General features: G+C 42.2%; 1 pseudogene; it reads left to right on the top strand.

Annotated features, from left to right (window-relative positions):
* The first annotated feature begins 5003 nt into the window (after positions 1–5003).
* LOC132660538 (U2 spliceosomal RNA) lies at positions 5004–5127 on the top strand (annotated as a pseudogene).
* Positions 5128–6451: the final 1324 nt, after the last annotated feature.

The following is a 6451-nucleotide window of genomic DNA, read 5'->3' as shown; positions in this document are numbered from 1 at the left end:
CTAGTCGCCCCCTATTCCAGCCTCGGACCACCCTCCAACTAGCCAGTCTTAGCCTCCAAGACCACCTTCTCTGCCATCCTCTGCCCCCAGGGCCGGCTAGTACTTTTTTGAGTTTAGCTCCTCATTGCCGATCAACCATGAGCTCTCAGTTTTGTCAGAATTATTCCACTGGTGCTCGCCACTGTCTATCTGCACCTGCGGGCCTCTTACACTTACCTCTTTCCAGGCTTCTATTTGCACTGAGACCGTGTGGCTGGGAGAGGGCGTGGGCCGCTTCTGCGAATTAGCTCACAAGCGCAAGGGCACCAGCTTCTCTTGAAAATGCCAAACCCGCAGTGGCTGCGGCCTCTCCCCGCAAGTTAAGAAGCCATCCCAAGATGACTGGGGTAAAGCCCTGACCACCATGGAACCTGCCAGGGTGCTGGAGAAGAACCTGAACCCAGCCCTCCTGCATCTGCGAGCCCCCTCTTCTGTCTGCGCAGACACGCGTCTCTGTGACTTCCTGCAGAAGCACTTCCTGCATAGGGAGGTGAAACTCATCAGGAAGATGGCGATCACCTGACTCGCCTCCGCAGACTGCGCGGTGTCTCTTCCCTTGGAAGGCCTCCAGAGCTCAGTGGCCTCAGAGGGGCTCCTCTGGCATCCCACTGGTGTCAAGGGGCCAACATGAGCCCGTCCCTACAGCCACTGAGGCAGTTTGGGAGCCCTCTCCAAGTAATGCGGACCAAATGGAAACAAAGCTTTTAGTAAAAAAAAAAAAAAAAAAAGGGCTTGCAAAATATTTGCATCAAGAGGTTTCTCTGTACTGGGGCGCCTGAGTGACTCCGTGGATGAGCGTCCGACTTAGTCTCGGATCATGATCTCACGGTTTGTGAGTTCCAGCCCCTATTCGGGCTCTGTGCTGACAGCTCAGAGCCTGGAGCCTGCTTCGGATTCTGTGTCTCCCTCTCTCCTCTGTGCCTCCCCCACACACGTTCTGTCTCTCTCTCCTTCAAAAATAAATAAACATTAAAAAAATTTTTTTAAAAAGAAGTTTCTCTGTACATGCTATATAATCCAAAATACAATGATAATTCCAGCAAGTTTAGTGACTCTATTTAGACCATTTGTTTGACCTCAGAGAAGGTATCAGACTCAAAGATCAATCCACCCATGTCTTAAAATCCCTTAAAATGCAGATCAGCTTCAAGAGAGGCCTTGGTCACCCTGAATAGGAAGAAGGATTCTTGGAAACTGAATTTATTTCCTGGCAGAGATTCTATCCACACCCCCACCCACAGAATACAGGAGAAGATGGCATTCTGGAACTCTACGGTATTATACTGAAATGCCTGAAGCCAAAAGAGTCAGCTGATTTTCTTCTTAATGAAGAAAACCAAAAGAGCCTTCTCTATTTTCCATTAAAATGGACAATATATCAGCTCTAGGAATCTCTGAATGTTCATGGTTCTACTGATATCTTTACTGGTGAAATCAGCAGTTAATTTCCACGATTAACAACCAATAAAGAATGAATTATTCTTTGGAAGTTGATTCAAGGTCTTTCCTGCCAAGCCCTGAATAAACAAGAAAATAAGGTCAAGCAAGTATTTGCAGCATTAGTGACATGTGAAAAAGGAATTTGAAGATAGGCTTAACATAAGATTCATAACTATGTGCAGCTCTAGTAAGACTTAGATTGACATAGCTCTGTGACTATTCAATTACAGGTAGCTCTGCTATGATTTTAGAAGGTCAGAAAAAGCATGACAAATTGCAAAAATGGCCTCAAATGTTTTTCCTCCAACCAAAAGGTAGAATCTGTTTCTTCACTCTTGAATCTGGGTAGGTTATATGATTTCCTTTGGCCAATGTCTTAGAAGCAAAAGCTTAAAAAGTACTTTAACCCTAGGGGCATCTGGGTGGCTCAGTCAGTTGAGTGTCCTACTTCCACTCAAGTCATGATCTCATGGTTTATGAGTTCGATCCCCACATCAGCCTCACTGCTGTCAGCACAAAGCCCACTTCAGATCTTCTGTCCCCACCTCTCTCTGCCCCTCCCCTGCTCACACTCCCTCAAAAATAAATTAAAAAAAAAAAAGTACTTTAACTTTGGAGTTTGTCATGTGCTGCTCTTGGAACCCTGGCACCATGGGAACAAACCTGGACTATTTTGCTGGAGGGTAAAAGACATGTGACCCAGTCACCTCAGTTAAAAAGCAGCCAACTCAACAAGTGACTAGAGACACATGAGTGAACCCAGTCAAGATCAGCAGAAGAACCAGCTAATTGAGCCCAGCCCAGAACACCAACCATGGAATCAATGAGCTAAATAAATGATTCTTTAAAGCCACAAAACTGAGTATGATTTGTTATGCATCAAATGCTAACTGATACAAAAGAGGTATTTATATACTCTATTTTATCGAGAGGTCTTAGAAGTCCTTTGTGCAGGGCCACTTAGGGACATTTGTAGGAATTAGTTAAAGGGCCACCTATGGGAGGATCATGGGGTCACTCTGGTTTGGTATGCAAGGCACAGGCTAGATATTAGTCTCCATTTACTCCCTAAGCAGAGTACTCTTATACAGTGAACAACCTACACATATGTAAGAAGTCCTACTTTTATGCCACCAGCTACAGCATGAGTTCAAGGGCCATGCTCAAAATAATGCATATGTGGGGGCGCCTGGGTGGCTCAGTCGGTTGAGCGTCCAACTTCAGCTGGGGTCATGATCTCACGGTTTGTGAGTTCGGGCCCCACGTCGGGCTCCGTGCTGACAGCTCAGAGCCTGGAGCCTGCTTCGGATTCTGTGTCTCCTTCTCTCTCTGCCTCTCCCCCACTTGTGCTCTGTCTCTCTCTATCAAAAATAAATAAATCTAAAAAAAAAAATTACAAAAAATAATGCATATGTGTTATTTCTATTGCCCTGTAGCCATTTTTCAAATTGTACCCCCCTCCCCTACACTCCATGCATATCTGTAGTGCCTTTCAATCTAGGGGCCCACTCCTTAAGCCACAAAGGAAGTCATATGACTCAAACTGGACAATCTAAGAACCTGACCCCTTCATGACAATGATGGCCCAGGAAAATGGCCAAAAAGGGCCAATGTGTTTTTTCCCTGTAGATTATAGAGGAGAGATAATTTCCTCCTAATGAGATACTAAGCTGTAGGAACCATACAAAACCCCTCCTTGCCAAGCACGAGCTTTCCCACCACAAAAAGAGAGACTATTAGAGAAGGAAGTTAAAGAAAAACAAAGCAAATAAATGGAGAGCTTCCTAACAGCAAAATTTGAGAAGTTTAATCCAATTCTACCTAAGATCTGGAAAAATTGTTATGGAATTCAACTTGGATTCTGTCGTTTGCAATGAAAGTGTTCAGACTATTATACTTGAAAGAAGATAAATGTGGTCCTGATACTACTACTAATATGATATCTGGAGGTGGAGTCCGGAGGTCTCCATGATTACATTCTTCCAGAATGGTATTCAGAAAGTAGTATAAATTCCTGTGGAAATAAAATAACCATTTTCCGACTGGCTGTTTTTCATCTACTTAATGAGAAACTTTAAACTCTTAAAGATTCTTCTCTTCATTACTCTCTGGCAGCTTTTTTCAATCAGAGGTTCTACAAGAGAACAAAGTCCTATAGTCCTACAGAAAATTATTTGAATAATGAGTTTTTAAATCAGTTATCTAAAAGATGGTACCTACTAGTACTATTCTACATAGAGCAAAGCAGTTAATTAATCACATACAAAAATGTCTACATACACAAATTCTCTAGCAGGAACTCCTATAAAAAGAACTATAGAGTTTTTATCATATCTAATATAGTTTGACTGTTGCATTTATTTTTTAATATTAATTTCTTTAGAGAGAGAGAGAGGGAGGGACAGAGAGAGATGGAGAGAGAGAATCTCAAACAGGCTCCATGCTGTCAGCACAGAGTCTGATGCAGGGCTTGATCTCACAACCATAAGATCATGACCTGAGCTGAAATCAACACTTAACCATCTGAGCCACCCAGGCGCCCTAACTGTTGTATTTAATAGTCAACCACTATACTCCCAGATCCTAAAAGGAACTTTTTTTTTCACATGTTAATATATCTTACATTTGATATAATAAGCATTCTGGTTTGTATTTTCTTTCTAAATATTATGTATAAAATAACAGTGCATCTTATATAATCCATGGCCTCTTGGGTTTGCTGAAACATTTCATAACTGAATATACGGTCACCCTGAAAAGTAAGTACACATCTTAGAGAGATTGTTAGGGCACCTGGGTGGCTCAGTTGGTTGGGCAGCCGACTCCGGCTCAGGTCATGAAATCGCAGTCCATGAGTTTGAGCCCTGCGTTGAGCTCTGTGCTGACAGCTCAGAGCCTAGAGCCTGCTTTGCATTCTGTGTCTCCCTTTCTCTCTGTCCCTCCCCCGTTTGCAATCTGTCTCTCTCTCTCTTTCAAAAATAAACATTAAAAAAAAAATTTTTTTTTTTAAATTTTTTTTTTCAACTTTTTTTTAATTTATTTTTGGGACAGAGAGAGACAGAGCATGAACGGGGGAGGGGCAGAGAGAGAGGGAGGCACAGAATCGGAAACAGGCTCCAGGCTCCGAGCCATCAGCCCAGAGCCTGACGCGGGGCTCGAACTCACGGACCGCGAGATGGTGACCTGGCTGAAGTCGGACGCTTAACCGACTGCGCCACCCAGGCGCCCCCAAAAAAAAAATTTTTTTTAAGAGAGATATTGTTTATCATACTTTATTTAACATTCTCTCCTCACCACACACTCATCCCCAACAAGCACATAATCCACAGCATATTAACACCATATGGCTATGTTAAATTTTGTAACATGAGTTTTCATAAGATTTTATAATAAACTTCTAAAGCTGCAATAAAATATTTGTGCTTCAACTACCATTGTCTAGGCTGGTGGAAAAAAAATCTTTATTGTCTTGCTAAAAGGAAAGTTCTGTGACATTGACTGTTAGAATACAAAAGAATAGTTTCATCGATTCTCGGCCTTTTGGCTAAGATCAAGTGTAGTACAAAAGAATACAGTTTTTCATTCTTTTATTTATTAGTGAGTTCATTTTCATTAACCAGTGTATTAGTCTGCTAGGGCTAACATAACAAAATGCCACAGACCGCGGGGCTTAAACAAGTATTTATTTTCCCACAGCTTTGGAGGCTGGAAAGCTAAGACCAAATGCCGTCAGGATTGGTTTTGATGAGGCTTCTCATTCTGGCTTGTAGATGGCCACCTCCTCACTATGACCTCACATGGCCTTTCCTCTGTGTGCAGGTGTGGAGAGAAGTCTCTAGTATCTTTTCCTCTCCTTATAAGGACACCAGTCCTATGAGATTAGGGCCCCACCACTCTGACCTCACTTAACCTCAATTACATTCTTAAAGGCTCTATGTCCAAATATAGTCACATTGGGGGTTAGGGCCACTCAGGCTCCCCAATAAAAATCATTTATAACAATATTTACTGATAATTTACCACGTGCCCTAATCTATACTAAGTGGCTTACACATACTATCTCATGTAATATTCATGGCAAACTTCTGAGATAGGTATTTCAGTTCAACGTGAGATAACGGAGGCTTAGAAGCTAAGATCATTTCCCAAAGAGATACAAATGGTAGGTGGTAGACTTGGTCTTAATTCAGGTCTGCCTGAGTCTAGAATTCAGGCTCTCAACTGCTATGCCACACTGCTTCCATTTAAACTCTTTTCATATTCATTATTCAGACTGGACTACGAAAAGAACATGTAAAGATGTGTGAATGATAATGTACACAAGTAGAACCAACAGATCATGCTGAAAACCCCTGAATTCTTGATAAATCCAACCTCTTCAGTCTAGGAGTCCAAGTTCCAAAATTCACCCAACCCTACACGTTCAGTCATATGCCTCATTATACCTCACTATCATCCCCATAGCCACTATCCATCCCAGAAAGGCCCCTGCATCTCAGTAGTGGACTCTCTTCCTCATCACATCCAATCCTCTCCCTTCTGGTTTCTCTGCCTGAAGTGTCCTTCCCTCCCATTTCATGTTTGTCCAAACCCAGTGCTGCCTTTTCCAAGAAGCCTGTCTGATCTTCTTTCTCCCTCATGGGTCTCAGCATTTTGAACTTGTATTAGAGACAGAATTTTCCTTATATTTTTTTATTTTCTTTTTATTTTTCCTCTCTATTTCTGGCTCCTCCTATTAGATTTTGGATTTCAGGAAGAGAGGAAATTGGCAGTATGTGTTTTTGGAAGTCACATAACCTTCTAAGCCTCAGCTTCCTCGTCTTTAAAATGAGATAATAATATTGCCAGTAAAATGCGGCCTCAGGGTAAAGTTTGGATTAAGAGTGTGGCTATGCCAATGGCACGGTTGGAGCTAGAGAGTGTTATGCTAAATAAAATGTCAGTCTGAGAAAGACAAGCACTATATGATTTC

The sequence above is a fragment of the Panthera onca genome, chromosome B4 (assembly GCF_046562875.1).
Source record: "Panthera onca isolate mPanOnc1 chromosome B4, mPanOnc1 haplotype 2, whole genome shotgun sequence".
In the NCBI taxonomy this organism is placed as follows: domain Eukaryota; kingdom Metazoa; phylum Chordata; class Mammalia; order Carnivora; family Felidae; genus Panthera; species Panthera onca.
The sequence above is the reverse complement of the archived record's forward strand: the minus strand, read 5'-3'. Positions and strand labels throughout refer to the sequence as shown.